The sequence below is a fragment of the Arctopsyche grandis genome, chromosome 4 (genome assembly GCF_051622035.1).
Source record: "Arctopsyche grandis isolate Sample6627 chromosome 4, ASM5162203v2, whole genome shotgun sequence".
Taxonomy (NCBI): domain Eukaryota; kingdom Metazoa; phylum Arthropoda; class Insecta; order Trichoptera; family Hydropsychidae; genus Arctopsyche; species Arctopsyche grandis.
Window position 1 is genome coordinate 11247712 of NC_135358.1, and position 20085 is coordinate 11267796.

At 33.8% G+C, this 20085-nt stretch overlaps 2 protein-coding genes across 3 annotated transcripts in view; one reads left to right on the forward strand and one right to left on the reverse strand.

The window, feature by feature from the left end:
- Positions 1 to 20085, reverse strand: part of LOC143910245 (zinc finger MYM-type protein 1-like) — a 727250-nt gene that overhangs the window by 704607 nt on the left and 2558 nt on the right. The gene's annotated exons all lie outside the window — the stretch shown is intronic.
- Fur2 (furin-like protease 2) overlaps positions 1 to 20085 on the forward strand; it is a 546777-nt gene that overhangs the window by 428180 nt on the left and 98512 nt on the right. The window lies entirely within an intron of this gene.

Consider the following 20085-nt stretch of genomic DNA (forward strand, 5'->3'; position numbering starts at 1 on the left):
TTGTGTTAATCGATTCAATGAATTATTGAATGTATGGAATTTTAAGGCAAGTCGACTCTTTTCTTTTGTCTGAAATTCTATTCGTTTTTTTTTTCACAGAAACAATCATCGATTTCCCTCTTATTATGAATTCAGTTTTTACAACGAAGTCGGCTTTATTTTGAAATTCTATTATGTTTATATTCCACTCGACTGTGCACCCTTATAAAGGCAAAGCACTCCACAAATCGTTCACAAAAATGAACCGCCGCTAGGTATCGATCCGTTCTGAAATATGTATACAGAACTTTCTATCCAGCATCTACTGTACAAAAGAATTTCAAGTTTCAAAAAAAAAAACAACCTTTTTTTTCCTCTTTCCGAGCCTGTATCGATATCTCAGCCTTCCGATCGTTCCGTTCGGATATAACCCTTTAGACGCGGCGGAGCATTCGCCACAACTGACCCATTATTATAGGACTTTTTTGTGTGTGTTTTTTTTATGTATACATATATATTTTTTTGTTCAGTTCGTTTACTCTACACTACTCTTCTAAAGGTTTTGTTTACGAATCGTTTTTCTTTGCATTCTGTAAATATTGCTTTCTGTACGCCGTAACTTCGCATGATAGAGCGCACCCTATGTGATTTTGTTAGGCGTGAACTGATCGGAAAATATACACGTCGAAGCTCGTATATTTGCATCTGAGAAGCATATATTTATATGGATATTTATGGTAATGTTTCCCGCTTTATATATTTTATAATCGAATGAACGGTTTCTTCGCATATAAACAACCCTTAATCTTAATTAGCAGTGTTTATGTATGAATACATGCGTATATGTATTTATATAAAAATTTAGTATACGTTGGTTTTATTTAGTAAAATTAATTAAATGAATATATTTAATACAATACACTTCATGTCTATTCTATTCTAAAAATCATTTTCATCGTATATGACGTGCGATTTTCACTTCCTTGCGTGGAAATGATTTCCGTCCCCCATTTCCGCTCGTTAGCGAATTTTCCACCGTCGATAAAAGTCATATCAATCATTTCACAATATTTCTCGAAAAGAATTGAAGGCCATTGAACGTACATATATTCTTATAGATATATACCTTCACGAATACATACAATTCGTATGTCGCATGTCGCGACTTGGTGAACTTTGTCAGTCAAAGCTTCGATCGCGTGCCCGGGACCATTTTGTTCATCCGAAGAATGTTGCATTACTAATGGGACGACTGTACATAAATATATACAATCGGACTATTTACCGCTGCACTGGGAACAATTCCAGTGCGACATCTAAATTCCGCCAGGTGAAATTGCTATACCTTTGCTCGTTCCTAATGGGATTAAATACGTTATTTATCGTCGGTACTAATGACGCTTTCATTTGTTTTTATGGACCCATTCTAAAATGCACAGCAGTTTATTGATTTATTGCTAACTGCAACCGCTTTTATCTGTTCTTAGGGACCCATTCCGCCGTTTTCTTCTTGTTGACAATACAGTTGTGAGTAGTCTGTATTAGTTTTGTATATATGTATTTTCTTCTATTCGAAGCACACAAGGACACATTGAGTGGACACGAAAGATAATGTTGGCGTGTCGCTGGATTGTGCGCTTTTACTGTAAAACTACACTCCTTTAAAATAATTTAAAAGGTTTATCTATTTTTTTTTTATTTAAAAAAATAAATTTTTTCCATGTTGCCATTACGGATTGCCCCTGAGAGACATCTATGGTATTAAAATTGTATATACATACATATATAAATGTATTTATTATATATTTTTTAAATCATATTCAAATAGTGTCGATATATTTAGTTGGTAGGATGGTTTTGCCATTTTGATGATAAACCGTTTCAACAATGAAATCAGATAAGTTGGAAAAAATCTGATAGAAAACGATCAACTTCGAGTCACAAATACCGAAGTCTGACCAGCAGCACTGAAGAAATACTTCCGAATGAATTCTTTTCAATTGTCATCCCAGCAATTGTACCCGGGAATCCCTCGGTGGTTAGCTTTAACGAAATCACCGATCTGCTGAATTTTAAACAGGAAGAAAATAAATATTATACTTAAAGTACTTTAACGACCACAGACAGTGAAGATTTTCTGAAATTAATTAACTGAAAGTAATCTCTGCCTCGTAAATCACAGATTTATACACATGTACATGTATATATATTTATTTGGCTCCTCTACGCTAACAACAACCAAATTCACTGTAGATTTCCTCAAAATATCATAAGAATTCGCCTCTCAAAAATGCTTCAATTTAAGATGATGTTCGTTAGTTCTCAATGCTAATTCTACGGATTTTCAATTATGAACACCATCTAATAATACTACATAGTTTGATAAAAAAAAATTCCATTTAAATTTATTTTTTCAACTTTTACCCAACTGAGTAACTCGTCTGTTAAGATTTAAACGTATTTTTGTATGTGCAAAGAACCCTGGACATTACTAGTTACTAAAGCAAAATTTCAAATAAGATTGATCACCACCTATCTGCTGTCTCAATTGTCCAAATTGCATTTTGAAGTCTCGTTAGTGATTAAGACGAATAATAAAACGGAGGACTTCGATGGGACGTTCTCGTATACGCGTATAAAATAATAGATAGCAGAATGATTAATTGAAACAGAGGATTCTACGGCATTCGTTTTAAAACATGTTTGCATTCGCATTGTTGGTAGAGTGCAATGCGATACGCTCACATTAAAATATGCCAATTAAATCCGCGCTAGACCGAAACTATAAACCGGAACGATGCGAAGGGTGTGTGTGTGTGGGGGGGGGGTGAAATATTCACCCCTTAGGAAGAACAATGGGAATATCTCATTTACATTCGTTTCGTATGCGGTGTGGTGTTGTTGTTATCAACGAATAACTAACTCGCGCATAACACATGCATATTCGTCATGGGGTACTACTGCAAGCGGGAGATAAGGGGCTGGGAGCTGCGGTTCGCCGCCTCTGCAACTCGGACTACTCGGCCACACGTTTGACCTGAAATGCTCTAAATATTACTATCGTGGTGGAGGAAAGGCATTTCGGTAGTCGCATTATGCCAAACTAAGCCTTCTGTGCCACCGTCGAAAGCTGCGATAGAGTATATTGCATTTGGTTTAGAGTTGGTATCTACGTTTGTACGAATGAATTAGTGCGGTTGTTTTGTGGGCTTTGGCAGGAAAAAATAGCACTGAATTGTATTACATTTTGCGTGTAATAGCTGCTTTGAGTTCTATGTATTTGTGAAATTTTGATACGTATTAGATTAGGGTTGCCATAATTGCCGGATCATAGACGGGGACACCCCCCCCCCCCCCAATAAAAATAATTTATTATATTTTTTGATAGTTTAATTATAAGAAATTGAATCATGTTTAATTTAATTTAATTTAATTTTACTCATTCTCTCTTGTCTTCAGTCTTCCCCAACTTCTTGAACTTGATCTTCATTGCTCTTCGTTGCTCAATTATACTTTTTTGCTTTTTGAAGGAGTTCCTTTTTCCCTTTTACATAATTATAAAATTCGATGCATGACATTTTATAATTGAAAACGCACTGAATTATGCTTTCTACTCTGTCAATTGAAAGCTTATTTCGTTCATCTGTCCACTGAGTATTAATTAATGAAAATACAAGCTTAACTTGTGCATTATGTGCTTGGATAGCGTACAGGTATTGGCACAATTTCTGTTTCTTTAGTATTTTTAAAAAAGCATAACCATTTATCATGTACATCTTTGGTATCCCATTCTTCACGTGTTTCATTTTCAATAAATGATTTCATGTACATTAGTTCCTCGTGAATTGAATCCGTGAAAAATGTTACTTAAATATGCAATAGTTTCTTCAACTCGTTCCCATTTGAGTACATCATTGAGAAGCATCCATGAAACAACATTATATTTCGCGATTGGAACAGACCACAGTTACAAATATTTACATAATTCCAACTTCAAAGAAATTATCCACTTGCTCATCGAACACTTTTATTTGTGTTATCGTAATTTCTTTGCATTTCTTCAGTTTGTTTTGCTTGTAAACCTATGTATTTACTAGTCTTTTCAAGTTTTTTAATTTGTTTTTCAAATAAAAACATTTGACTGTGTACAAACATGGTGTAAAGTTCTGACAAAGGATTTTTAAAGAAATCAATTGTAGCTTTTAGACCATTTTCTTCTTTTAAGAAAAAGTCTTTCAACGCCTCCCACATACTTAGTATCCTTGTAATTGCTGGAAGGAGGAACCATCTGCTTCTTGTGCAAACCCACTTAATTATATATTATTGGAAAGATATAATTTAAATAATATCTATGGAAAACTGGGACAAATATCCTTCTGAAGGGGACACTGGGACGCAAGCCTCAAAACAGGGACATGTAAACGACCGGGACGTAAACGAACGACCCCGTAAACTGGGATGTATGGCAACCCTATATTAGACCAAAGCATTCATATTTTATTTTATTTTTACATAGATATATACCAGGAATTCCAATGCGCCTTGACAATTAATTACAAACAATGCAGCATTTTATTATTACATAAATCACTGTATTTCCAGAAGCTGAAGAACACGAAATGACAATTAATTAATTAATTAATTACAGAATTAATCCATTGAGACATCTATGGATTTTAGATTTTTGTATACATAATTTTTAGAAATTATACCCACAATAAATACAGAAGATTTGTGACAACAGGAACGATGATTTTGTGGCAATTTTGAGGAATCGTTTCAACAATTATCAGATAAAGGTCAGGTGACGAATACACACAATGTGAAGAGAAATAAAATTGGCAAACTCTGATAAGAAACGATCGATTTGTAGAAATCTAACCAGCAGTATTAATCTTTCCACTTTATTATTCCACTATTTTAAAAGCTACTCATCCTAAGATCATTGTCTATTCTGCGTATTATTGCAAGGTTTTTTTTTCTTCTTTTTAGTACATATTTATAATATTTATTTTAAGTTTTTATGTAAGGGTGATTACATTTGCCAGAACTCAAAACGGGACGCTCCACAAAAAATTGTGTTACACGTCCAAAAAAATTATAATTTTCTCCTTAAATGTTATAATAATATTTTTTTCAGAATGTACAATTCTTGTGTACAGGGAAAATAGAAATAAGATAACAATTAATAAATTATTTGATGCTCATCCACCGCAGGCAGATTTTTTTTCTGAAACGTGTAAAATTAACAAATAACATAACTACAAACCCGTTTCCTTTAAGATATTCTCAGTTTCTTTAAATTGCAAAAATTGTTTGCAACTGAAAATTTTCACTTTTTATTTTGTTAAGTAGATAACATATTTTTTACCACTACGTACATTTTTTTAAAAGAAAAAAATTAAACAGGATAAATTAAATTATTTTGATTATGATGAAAATAATAGTAAAAACCGATCTTTTTTTCAGGAACATGTGAAATTAATCGTCTAACAAAATATTTAAATGTTTCTTTTAAATTAATATATTTTGTGTAAATCTACATTTATATAATACGAAATATTTATATAATACGAAATTTTTGTATACATAATTTTTATATGTATACAAAATAATAATAATAAAAAATATATTATAAAATCAAGGAAAAAACAGAACAAATCACACAATTTTACGAATACGACGGGACAAACGAAAAATATATAAAAAAACGTGACTGTACCGGCCAACACGGGACGTATGTATGTATGATCACCCCGTGTTTAAGACAACCTAAATTTATGAATAAACAATTTTTCTGTTTCGTTCAGTATTTTTCGTTTTAATTTAAATATTTCTGTGGATATTTAAATTAAATTAAACACAATTCTGTGTTTGTCAGATTCGGACAATTGTGACATTCAGGTCAATCGTTTCGTATCAGTGTTTGCTAATTTATCCGATCGGAGTCGGAGTCGTGGAATTGTCGTCGTTAAAATTCGAACGACTCCAATTCCGATTTCGCGTTTATATCCAATTTATTTTTTTATTGTAGTCAGTTATGTAATACTCATATAAATTATTACAAGAGTGAAAGAACAATACGAATGTAGATATACATACATATGTATGTACATATGTATATACAATAGTTTTTTTACACATCTTTGTACTTTTCTCGTGTTTAAGTCAAATTGAGGAGAGGTCTGATAATAAACAAATCTATTTCGGAGAATGTGTATTTTTTTATATAGCTTCATGTTATCACCATCATCATTAACAGCCATTAGCTATCCATTTCTATTTAGATAAGGCCTCTCCAATAAGGTTCCACTCGTCTCTGTTTGAACCAATTCTCATCCATCACACCCAACACCTTTTTCTAATTTCATTCACCCATCTTCCTTGCGGCCTTCCTTTCGCCCTTTTATATTCTCTCGAGTACCATTCCAGCACTTATTTTAACCACCTTCCATCCATTGTCCTAGCCACGTGACCCGCTCACTACCATTTCAATCCTTCACTCTCTCTACTATATCTCTAACTACCTTCGTCATATTTCTAGTTTCATATATTTCAAATAAATCACATTCATACATAAAAAATACAAAATATTAAAAGAAAAAAAATTCAGCTCACTGTATGCAGATATATTTACTATATATGTATTTATTATATTATACATATTACCGTAGAGTTAATACAAAAAAAAAACAAATCAATGGGGGAAAAATATTCATTCCACATTTTTATTTTTACTAAAGTTCACACGGTATATATGTATGTACATAAGTATGCTTATTCAATAAAACAATACCTACAATAGCTCTAACGTAATTAAAGCAATACATATACATACAGCTCTTCAAAAGTAAATTTAATCCATTAATTAGTATTAGTTATGCATATAATTATTTACTTATATAATATATTACATTATAATATGATACACATAAATAAGCTGGGCAAAATATCTAAAACGAAATAAACTTGTACGGTTTTCGGCTCATCGAACGCGGTTAACCAACCGAAACTTTAACGGCGAACGACCTAGGTGAAATGAGTCCGTCGAAAGCTCGAATAATGGAAGAGCGCTCGATTACCGAACAACCGAGAATTCACTTCTAGCAACGGACAGACGTACGGACAGGGTAATAAAAAAAAATAAAAACCAAAACGACAGCGATACGACCGCCTTCAACGTTACTGACAAATAATGGCCGGTCGTTACCATTGTGCGATCGTAACCTGTGCGCGGTATCACGGAAAGCTTTCAGAGACAACGACGTCATCCGCGACTCGTACTTGTTTAATAAAATCATCATTCGCGAATGCGTGTGTGCAAAAATGACGGACGCTAATTGATTAATTGCAGCGCGCGCTGTACAATCGACTCGTTTCAACAATGTCCCATTCAGGGATCCTCGTGAATCCCGGGAAGCTTCACTATCGCTAATTAATTCAGAGACCTGCGGGACAGTGAACTTCGCTCGGTCGCTGCGGGAAAGTTCGGGAAAACTCTCTGTTTCTCTCTCTCTCTCTCTCATTTCACCTCCCTGGGTTGTTATTTCCATAAATTCGCGTCGCGAAACTTTTCAACGGATGATTCCTTTTCATCGGTTTGTTTGCGCACCGTTTTTCAACGGTTGCACATTCTTGTGCCGCCGCTACGAAAACGTATAAAATATTTTATTCGACGAGATGCGGCCCATTGTCGAGCGAGTATAAAATAAATAAAAGTGCTATTCTGCGCGGAAAACTTCGGTAATTTTCCCCCTGTGGAATTTTTCTCGGAGTTATCCCTTATTGTAAATAAATTTGTGAAATTCGCGCAACACACTTCTAAAGACGCTTCCATGCAGTTATGTTTAAGATGTTGGTTGTAAATTGTTCGAGTAAAGTCTTGCGATATTTCATATTTATTTTTATTCAGTTAACTGAACCAATTGTATTCTTGTGGGTACAAATTTTCAATTTGTAAATCTTAATCAATGCACGAGAAATTTACATCTGAAAAAGGGGTGTAAAAATATTATAAAAACAAGAACTGTTTTCATTTTTGGAAGGCGTTTAAAATATCAAATCTTAACATATCATCATCATCCACTGCTTGATGAAGACCTATTCAACACCCTTCCATTATTCTCTATTTTGCACAACTGTAATCTCATACACAGTTTCCTAATTTTGTTTACCTATTTTCCTTGAGGCCTTGTTTTAACTTGTTTTCATTCTATCGGGTACCATTATGGCACTTATTTTTCCCCCCTTTCGTCCATTCTTCTACATAGCTTTGTAAACCACATATTGCCATTTCAGTGTATTCACTTTCTTCAACTATATCCACTACCTTTGCCATATTTCTCACCCAAGTATTCGGCTTGTTCAGAATAGAGAAAATATCGAAATGCATTTAGTATGACAAAATCCGGAAAATTATGTATTCACTTGAAACAAGAAATACTAAAGTAGTAAAATATTGATCTTATGGTCATATTTCCTAATTTCAATTAAGATTCGGTATTTTGATACGCTTTATTTAGTTCATATTCAGGAAGTTTATGTTAAATAAAAATTATAAATATAGACAGATTATTAAACATACATACATATATTTAATATTTTTCAATGTATTTATTTTTTTAATTGGTATTTCAGTAAAAGTTATATTATACAACAACTTCTGTGGAAATACTTGTAATAGCCGTTATTAAGTTGCACACGTTTGCATTAAAATAATGAGCCATTTGCTTTGCATAATTTAAATGATTTAATTTAATTTAATTTTATAATACTATACACAATATACATTGTATAGCAGTTTTATTTTCTACTGTAAAATTTAAATGTGTCGGATTCACTTCACTTCATAACTGAATAGGCTTCAAAATAAAAATATATAAATACTGCAAGTTATTTATTTAAAAGTTTTGGACAATTATGGTATTTCAAGAAGAACTTAATGCGCCACAATGGCCTACATAATAAAACAAGAGAGGGAGAAAACAAAAAAAAAACGTAACATTTAAACACAATCATGAAAAAACAGTTATAAATTATGCTGTGCATTTTATATAAAATTAATAAACAGTATATGGGGGAGGCATGTTAGAAATGAGCTGTCATTCATATACACAATGCGTGAAAGCAAACTTTCCATTTGGCGTGCGTTCTTTTTCGCGCCGTCTCCCCTTGATAAAGGGGAAATTTTAAAGAATCGTAGATTTCTCGAGACACGCAAATACCCCCGAAAAAGGAATGGTGAAGCAGCTGTAAAGAAAAAAAATGAAATATTTACAAAGGCGGAATGGAAATTATTCTCGGGGCGTATATTTCTTGGGGGCTGAGGCATGTATCACCAGATAGTGCACAAAGGGCCGGCCGGCTCGTGGGTTATTCATTGCGACCTCGCCGGCTTTATCTGCGAGCTGGACCGAGTTGGAAAGCCCTGGCGTGCCTGGCGTGTACCAGATCCTAGGGTCTAGGTCCCCGTTCATTATTAAGCGACTTGGCGTGCGTTTACGTACGACATAACCCTTTGATAAGATCGTGTCATCCTTTCAGCCGACCGGGGTTAGTTAGGTGCCCCGACTTCCGTATTACACCAGTCTAACAGGTGACCGGTTTCCGGTTTCCCAATTTTAAATTAATATGTTGATTAATTATTTTTGCGTGTTTTAATTGAAATTCGTTGTTTAATGTTCGAGAAACTTTTCGAAACGCGTTCTGATTGTTCATGTTCTGGATAGTTTCGCTCGCGGCAACGTTCCTGCAAAATCGTTTCGAATTCCTCTTTCTTATTCTGGGAATAGTTGAATATTCCATTAGAGCGCTTGCTCACACAACGACAATAATAATTTGTGAAAAGTTTTAATTAAAATCAACTTTTCAGTGCTCCCTTGTTAATTTGGCAGACGCACGTGCATACGTAGGGATCGTTGGGTGAAAATTCGCATCGTCTGTACCCAACTTTTGATATTGTTTTTGTTTTTGCTTATTAGTTTATATATGTATATTTTATGATAATTTTTAATTTATATAATCAAAACAGAAACTAAGCATGTATATACTTTTAATATTAGTTGAGTTGAAAAATTTCATTGCACATTATTAGTTTTATGTCAAGTAATGATATAAAATCTTATAAATAATAAAAAATATTTTTTATTGTATTTATATTTTTACCACGGGCCGTTACAGCTTGCCCCAAAGCGACACCAATGATTAAACAATGATTGCATATGTATATCAATTTGAAATTATATTCAAATAGTGGTGACACAAAGGTGGCAAATTTGGCGAAGATTAGTATCAACAGTTAAATCAGATTAATTGGAAAACTCGACGACTTGAACAATCACAATTGCATGTTGCCCCAAATCGACACCTATGATATTTAAATTGTACATTATTATAAATTTGAAATTATATCCAAACAGTGGTGACAAATAGTAGGTAGGGTAGTTTTTACAATTTTATGAGGAACCATTTCAACAATGAAATCAGTGAATAAATTGTCAAAATCTGATAGTTAGCGATTCAATTTTAGTTACAACTGTCCAAGTCTTACCAGCAGCACGGCAGAAATACTCCGAATACTTTCAATCGAGGTCAAACCAGGGCTTGAAGCTGGCACCTCTTAGTAGTTAGCAATAACTTAACCACCGAGCTATGTTACTGAATCGTGAAAAAAATCCAAAATATATAAATCAGTAATAATGATGATGTTGATTAAGTCTACGTGTACCTTTTGATGAATGATATAGTAGAAACTAGAGCATAGGTTCCCAAACTTATTTTCCCCGTGGACCCCTAGCGCAGTATTTTATCCTTCGTGGACCCCCTCCCCCAGGATGCCTAATAGTGAAATTTTCTATTTTTTTAAATACAAATATTGTAAAAAAAATTATGTATATTTTTCATTCTTATCTTTATTGAATATTTTTTTAATGAAAATGAACAAATCAAAACACAATAAAATTCTTACATAAAATAATAAATTCTGTTAATGAGAGGGATGAACCTGATGCTCCGATATCAATTGGTCAATATTTGGGTCCAAATTCGTAAGGTACAGTCGTTAATCTCCACGTTCAGTGATTCGCAACCGACTCATTTTTTTTGTAAGAAAATTGGTAACTGCACTAAAACCTCTTTCCACGAGGTACGAAGAAGGAAATGGAAAGGAAAAAACTTTCTGGCGATAGCCCACAATACAGGATAAGCAACAGGGATATCTTTCTGCAGCCAGAACTGCTGGTAACCCTTTCTAAACTGTACCTTAAGTTTGTGCTTAATCCAATCAATTCTTCTTGTACTGTGTATTTAAACCCGCATTATTTTGATTAAATTTTATTCCATTGATTCCGGTCCGTGGACCCCCATTTTTTTTCTTGCCCCTGGCAGTCCTCACGGACCCCCGGGGGTCCGTACGGACCACTTTGGGAACCTCTGAACTAGAGTCAAATTACTACTTCCGGTTCAGGTAAAAATATTAGGGTATAAAATTTATAATTTCTATTACATGTAAAAAAAAATCAGTCTGATTCAGTTAGCGGTTTGGGAGATAATGGAATCCAAAAACTTTATAAAAAGAGGATACCCATAAGGGGAGGTACCATTTCCGGTCAACTTAAAAATTTGAAAAAAATTTACGTCGTGTCGATAAAATTTTCAGTAACCGATACTAAGTTTCAGTTCGATAGGACTAACGTTGTTTAAAAAATCCCCAAAATACACACACATTTTTTCTAGATCATGAAAGCGTGATCAGTGATCGATTTCGAGTTCGAATCAGTCAAGATCTCGAGTTCGAATTTTCGCATGATCACAAAACTTCATATTATATATTGTTACTACGTACATACATATGTACATAGATAAATTAAAAATAATAAAACGTAACCAAAATTAAATTATTTCAAAGTACATGCAAATTTCGCGGAAGTCGTGTGTTTTATATATTGTTGCGAAATTTATTTACAAAGTATATTAATCATATGAAATATTAAGTATTAAGTACATAAATTTGATTTTTGTAACGGAAAAAAGGTCAAATTCAAGGACAAAATATAGTATAGATTGTCTACAGAAGTCAATAAAAATTGGATAATCCAATTTTTCTAGCATATTACAAATGAAATATTATACTTTAGCAAATATATTTTGTTGATATTTGATATTGTTTATTATTCAAAAAAATCAGTGATGCCCAATTGTTTTAATTGCGTATTTGAATTGTTTCATGTTTATTGGTATATATGTATATGTATGTACATATACATATATATATATATATATATATATATATATATATATATATATATATATATATATATATATATATATATATATATATATATATATATATATATATATATATATATATATTAAGTGATTGTTTGTATCGACATCCCGAGCATCTCACCTGCGTCCATAAAGCTCCTTTAAGTGCTCACGTGCCCAGATAAACATCATTGTCCGCCGAGGAGTAATAAATCGGCAGGCAGTAACGGGCCGCCGTACGTGACCGGGCTTCGCGACCCCTGACCGCCGTCGGAAAATTCATCGGCGGAAAAGCTGCGCTCAAGTCGCCGGAGAAAATTCGCGGAGCGTACTCTCCATCCGCCTACACTTCATCATAAGTCACATTAAGTAAGCTCGCGTGGATCGCATTTATAAAGCTGGTATATAGAATAGGACAGGCCGAGGTTTCTTTTTATCGTCAGCGACTATTCGATTCAGTTAACGCTGCATTTTTATTTTATTATATTTATTTGCTACACATAGTTGGGGATACAGTGTTTTAAATACATACATAGTTTGTGACGCTATGCAGTTGCTTTAAATCAAATATTATTGCCATGTAAATAGTGCCCTGGACGGTCGTCTTCTTCTCTTTAATGTTTGCCCGCACCTCTGCGACACGTGCTTAGTAAGAGTTAATTTGCTTATTTCATTAATTAATGTTTAGTTTAATGAATATTAATATTTCTGCTAATTTAATAAATAACTAGATGAATTATCAGGAGCACTTTGACCAAGGTTCCAAACCCTTTCAAAAATCATCCACGTTTGAACTTACATATAATGCCATAATATATGTATATCAATTAAGTGCTTTTCAAGTTGAAAAATGTGGCTTTGCAAATCAGAAAAACACATTCGCAGGGTGTTTTTGTATGTGACCTATTTGATTCGAGCCGGTTTAGATATTAATATCTAAACCAGTTCAAAGAAAACCAGAAAACTCAGTCATAAGTGTATATATGTTTGTTTTTAATCTATTTATTTTACCTTTAATAAATAGAATAAAAATTATATTTAAAAGTGAAAATGCATTTTACAGTGTGGTAATCTTTTTTAAAGTATACTGTATGATGTTGTCATATGTTTTATAACACAAAAAAGATTCTTTGTCTTGCGTGAATTCTTCTGCCTTTGCTCGTATATTATATGTACATACATACATATATACGTTGTAGGGGTGAGATGATTCGTATGAAGGGAGGGGGGGGTGGAAACTTTCCCTTAATTCTTCATCTGAGCGACGAGTTACGCATCTTTGTGGCGGCAGATAGCCTTTTTTATTAGCGAATTCAAAGTCAAAATTATCTCTGCGCCATTTTTGTGCTGCTTTTTGCCTCTTCTTTTGCGTTTTTCACCCTTACAACAATTTACGTCTGGAAATATTCTTCTTATACACTTTTTTTGCGTCGCTTTCCCTTTTCGCGTTCACTTTTAAATTGACGATTTCAGCTCGACTCTTATCTGCGAATGCGACACGAGTCTCCCTATGAGGAAAATCTACGGAGATATTTCATAGCGTGGAGATTTCGTACATTTTTTTGAGAGTCTCACAATTTCATCACTCGGTTATTGGACGTTTTTTATTTGTCGCGTTTAAATACACCTTTTTTCTTCATTTTTTGATTTCTTTTTGCACAAATTTCCGGCACATTTCCTCGATGAGATTCGTTTAACTCGTGCAGGCGGAAAGGCAGCCGTTAGTCGGGCGTTTAACGACCACACCAACGCCGTTAATATTTATGTTGGCGACTCGCTCTTTTGCCTCGGTTGTCCTCAGAGTAACGAACTTTGTATTTAGAATTGAAACTACTCCTATTTTTGTTTTTTGTGATAATTGATTACTAATGCTTTTACTTTTTATCTTTGCAGGTGAGCGAACGCTGTATTTCAGATGAGGACTTTGATATGCATAGATACGTATATAAGATAAGTTACCATTATATATGTATGTATGTACATACATGATTGTATATATGTATATATGTATGTATATATTTCATGTTTTTAATTAGTTCGACGCTGAAGTTTTTATTTTCATGAAATTTTAATTGGGAAAAATCATTTTCGGAAAAATACTCGTAAAATTGTCGGATTGAAAGCCCCGTATAAAAATAGCCGTTTTCGTTGGTTACCGTCAGGGCTTCGAATTCATGAATATTTTAAGTTCGGCAAACCGGCGTAAATATTGAAAGGAGGTTTCCGCGCGTGAGAAAAGAGGCCATGGCCTTCCTTCAGAAAAAGGCCTTCGTCCGAGCGCTGATGAGGGACTTCTGAGAATTCTAGGCCCGTAAAGAAACTTTCCAATATTTAGTATATTCAAGTACGAAATAAACTTCGGTTTGAAATTCGGACCCAGCGACACAAACAAACATAATAAAAGTGAATTGGTATGTGGGGCTAAACTTTGGTGGTAAAAGCGTGGTAAATGTATGTAGAGTGCATGCACATTTATCAACGCTTGAAGTTTGACGGTTGACAACGAAGAGAGCGTCGCGACGCTGCCGGACGGCGTCGCCAGATAAAAGAACTTTGGAGTATGCGAGGCACTTGTACCAAGTGACTTCAAAAGAAAGTTCAAGAAGAAAATTTAACTTTGCTGTTAATGTAAAAAAAAATCCTAAATTATTTTTATATCACCAAACTTTGCATCACACTTTAAAAATACGAGCGCATAAATTTCAAGTCTCTATTAATATCAGACAAACGTCTCAATATTTTTTATATAAATGCCCCCTTTCTTATCCAATAATAAAATATGTAGGTATATATTTTTATTTTATTTATTAAATTAATCATGTACACTCGGATAAATGTTATAATAATACATAGAACCGCCATTACCAATACAGTTCGTGTGTCAATTATACGCGTAACGTATCCATAACTACAGATACACGCACGGAATAGAACCGGGGTCATTACATATTCACTACAGAAATAAGTTTTATTTTGATATAAATTTATTTACAATTTGAGCATAAAAACACGTGACTGATTTTCTTTTCTCATAAAATGAGCGTTTTCTACTTTTTATTCTTTATTTTGAACAAAGAAAAAGTGTACTTTCACCTATCTACTTAGACCTACTTCCAATAAATATACTATCAGTCACTATTTAATTTGAAATTACTAACCGACTGTATTTAATAACTATGCAAAAGTATATATTTCATTCGTTCATTTATAAACCAAGCAATTGTTTTATACGCTATTTTGACATTATCAATTATATATTTTGTATGTACATATGTATATCTAAGGATAAAAATTATGAAAGCATATATATGATGAATATATAATATTACGATTTATCATTTTTGGCTTTGAATTTGTATTATTTTGTAATATAATCATTAAGTATTCGTTCTTAATTAGTGAGATTACAATGTAATTCATAAACGTGTAATTAAAAAATATGTAGCAGTATTTTTGGTTTTGAACTATTATATTAGGTGAATTGTACAGCAAATTGATCGCCGTATAAATTTCGGAATAACAAAATTGTTATTTGAACAATTTGGGTTGGCGTCGGGTATCCGGCGTCATTTGGGTCGTTGCACCATTTCCTCGTAAGATTTTCTTCTCTGCAAAACGATCAGATTTTTCGCTCATCGCCTAATCAATCGCTTAGAAAACGATGGGTCGCTTCTTTCTAAAATAGGGGGTTGGATCTTCGATACTTTTTTTCTAGGGCTGAAAGAAAATTTTCATTTATATAACTAAAAGGATTTTGAATTATTCAACATATTATTCAAAATTGCGTCGAGTTTTTATAGTTCATAAATTAAATGTAAACTCATTGAAACGTTTATTTTGGAACGATATTTGATCTGAAATGGGGAAAAAATTCTTTCAATTAAAACTCTTGCTCACAGTGAAATGAATACCGGTTGCTTTGGGCATTTATGAGCTTTCTTCCTTTCGCTTGTTTTAATTACGTGTAATTTCACCATGTTTCACGTTTTAAAATGGTTTCAGCCAATTTTAAAAAGCGTACTGTTACATTTGCGTCTTGTGTTAATAATGCACAGGATGGTGCGACAGGTGCAGCCACTGCACTCAAAGCATATGTCATCACCAGCTGGAGTTGTCAAATGCACATTGTGCTATTCTCTGACTGTAGCTTGTTTTGGCTCGAAGTATGGCATAAATGCCACACTGCCTGCCACCTTTTCTCCGACGACTTGAATTTGTATGAGATCCGTTACTTTTGGTCGCCTCTGTGCATATATCAGGCATGTGCATTCGATGCATCAAGTCGTGCAGTAAAATGCATTAATAATGTCGAGAGTGCTGAATTCACTACTCTCTTGTGAAATATGCGACGTAAATTTAACTTTATGTTATGTTTATGCTTCTATGCGACGTGTTCAAATCTTTATTTTTTTACCTTTATTATAAGATTCAAAATGCTTATCAAGTAATATAATACATACGTATTTCCCAGTTATTTGATAATTGACAGTTTTAAAATATGCTTTTATAAATCTCGTTGTTGTAAATTCAAATTATAAATATGTTCATTTAGTAGAATGTAATATGTGCATATGTATCTATATTCTCGGTGACAAAAAATGTATAATTATATATTTAAAAACGGACGTGATGTATGTATGTATGTTTGTAGGTATGTGGCGGACGCGTCAACCAGTATGGAGATTAAAAAAAAAAACAAATTTTAGAATGCCAGAAGTATATGTGGTGCCTAAACATATTTAATAAAATAAATGCACGCAAACGAGGCGCACCACCAATCAGCGTGAAGTGCTTCACGTGGACTGAAACGTTTGACCAATTAGAACAATAATGATACATTCTGACCAATGGGTGCATTTTAAGCATCCGCTATTAGGATGTGGCGTAATGCGGGGTAGCGGGGAAGTGGGGATCTGAGCGTCTGAAGTGTGCTCCTGATATTGAGCACCTAACTTGGAATGGGTGACGTCAGCGTCAAATGCGCTGGGTGGGAGCGTACAAACATACACACATTCACGAAGATACACACACACACACACACACACACACATTCATTCGTGATTTCGAACGGGTGAACGGGTTGGATCGGTGAGCGTATAATGCGCGCACTATAAATTACCTTACGTTATATTCATATATAAAATAGAATATATAACTGTATCAATTCCTTTCCAAAACCACCCGTTGAAATCAACGGACACAACACAAGTATACAATACGAGTGTCGCTCGCGGGTATTATTCGGAGTTTTTCGCGCCCACATCCGCACGCACAAAAGAAAAGCGCGGAAAAGCTCGACCGCATAACAAATTGTCGCAATCGAATTTCTTTTCCGTTGTGTATGGAAAATCGTGTTAGGACCTCCGTAGCCGGAGGCTATCGGAGATTACCTTGGGGTGGATGTTCGTGAGATTTGGGGTGGTTTGTATAGGAAGGGGAGGATGGGGAAGAGCGTTCGTTCGAATCGAGGTTGGAGTATCATCAGATAGATGGTCGGAGATTGTGAGGATGGGGTCGGGATCGCGTCAGGATATGGGGTGAATAAGGCTCCGGGTGCCGGAAGTGCGGGCGGGCGAGATCGGTGGGACCGGAAGCCCCGAGTCGGCCCCGGCTGTCTCCGGAAAATCGCAATGGGTATCTTTCCCTCTCCACCCCACCCCTTTGCCCTTCACAAAGTGCACAAGAAATACCAATTCCTCCAGATATTACCGTATATGTATGTATATACATACATACGTATTCAATTGCATTCGTTCAAATGGAATTATGCCGCCGATCTTTTTAGCAAATAATAAAGTCTAAGAACTTTTTTCTTCTTTAATAGATTTCTCGTGAGAAATTTCGACCTCGAAGTTTTAGCTGATATAAATATGTACATACATATGTCAAAATGTATATAAGTTTGTATATTTGTATGTTTTTGTGTTCGTTTGTCTGCTTTTCGTATCCAAAGTTTTAAACTTAGGACCACTAAATTTGGTATACTATCGAATCGTATTTTAATGTATTTTGGGGGAGGGTTTGTTTATTACGATTTTATTTCACTATCGTCTTAGCGGACACAGTTGAAAATTTTAGGAAGACACAAAAGAGTTTTAGGAGGTTTGTCCAAAAAAATCGCAAAGTAAAACTAATATAAACCTTGTAAATGACATAAGCAACGCTGTGCAAGTTTTGCAATTGTACAATTTTTAACTCAGTACCACTAAATTTAGTATGCTAGCTTACCATACTCTAACTTAAACCATACATATACTAAATAGCCAGCAAAATAAGTTGTAGTTGTCTTTATTTTAACCACTGCGAAGTTCCCGGGTTCGAGCCTTGTGGTGACCTCGATTGAAGGGAATTTATTCGAAGTATTTCTGCAGTCCTGCTGCTCAGACTTTCATATTTGTGACTAAGTCGTTAGTTTCCTATCAGATTTTGTCAATTTATCTGATGTCATTGTTGAAGCGGTCCCTTACCAAATTGGCAACCAATTTGTCACCATTTTTTGAATATAATTTGAAATTTATATATGTATGTATGTACAATGCAAATACCATAGCTGTCGCTTTGGGGCAACCTGTAATTGGAAAATGGAAAAATGTACATTTAATTATTTAATTATATGCGTACATGTGTACATATTGTCACGTTCCAGGGAGATATTTATTTAATTTTTATTTTTATTACTTGGTTAACCAACCAAGTTTCTTTATTTTTATTAAAATGTTACAATTATCTTATATTATAGATATATTCGAAAACCGATAGATAATGGAACTATGATTTTTATAATAGGAGACACGTAGAACTATTTCACTATAACTTTCGTTCACTTTATTCTGCTGCTGTGCTGATCGTTAATTGAGGACACGTTCTCGGAGTATTTACGATGACGACTGTCACTCTCTGAGTCGATGATGATGACTGTCCGTCACTGCGGAGTTGATGTTGATGACTGACTAATGCGATCGAATGGCGATCTATATAAATGATTTGTTATCTTATGGGCTGGGTACATTCCTGTGTTATCTGAATATCCTATTACAGGAATTTTTATAGTTTTGTTATTCACGTATATGAGCGTGTGAAAAGTACATTTGATATTGTGGGAACTAGAGTGATAAGCGGGGTACATAACACCCCCATTGTTAAGAAACTTATTAATACATAAAAATTAAGAAGTTAGCCGCTTATGGCATTTAATATTTCTTCTCTAGATCTAATTTCTGGTTCGATTTGAACTATTTCTACTTCGTTTTCTACGTTATCTCGTGTTTTTCGAATATACTTTACATTAAATCTTTTCTTATCTCTAAAACATTTATAAAGATGAAAACTTATTTTAACTAGCATAAGTATAACAATAGTAATGATTATTCCATAAATTAGCTTTACAAAAAATGAGGAATGCTTTACAATGGCTGGCTGATTTTGATAGTTTTCTAATTTCTCGTTAAATTTTTCAAATGTCTCTAGGACTTTCTGAGTGTTTGTGTTATCTACATTTATTAATTTTATAGGATCTAGTTGATGTAAACTATAATTTGTTTTTCCTATAACACAACATTTATCATTTATTATATTTATATTTGACATTGGATTTTCATATTCAGTAAAAATGTTATTATCAGCATTTAAGCTTATTAAGCCATTATTCGTTTTACATCCTTTATCTAACTTTATGATTCCTGTTTGGAATAATTCAACATATTCATTCTTTTTATTCTTACAATTAATTGTTAATTTCTTACTTTCCGACAAGGTATATAGCCATCTGTTGTTAGTTAATTTTTGCCATAGGTCTATTTTACCTTTAACATTTCTTGTGTTACAATATTCAGGTATATTCTT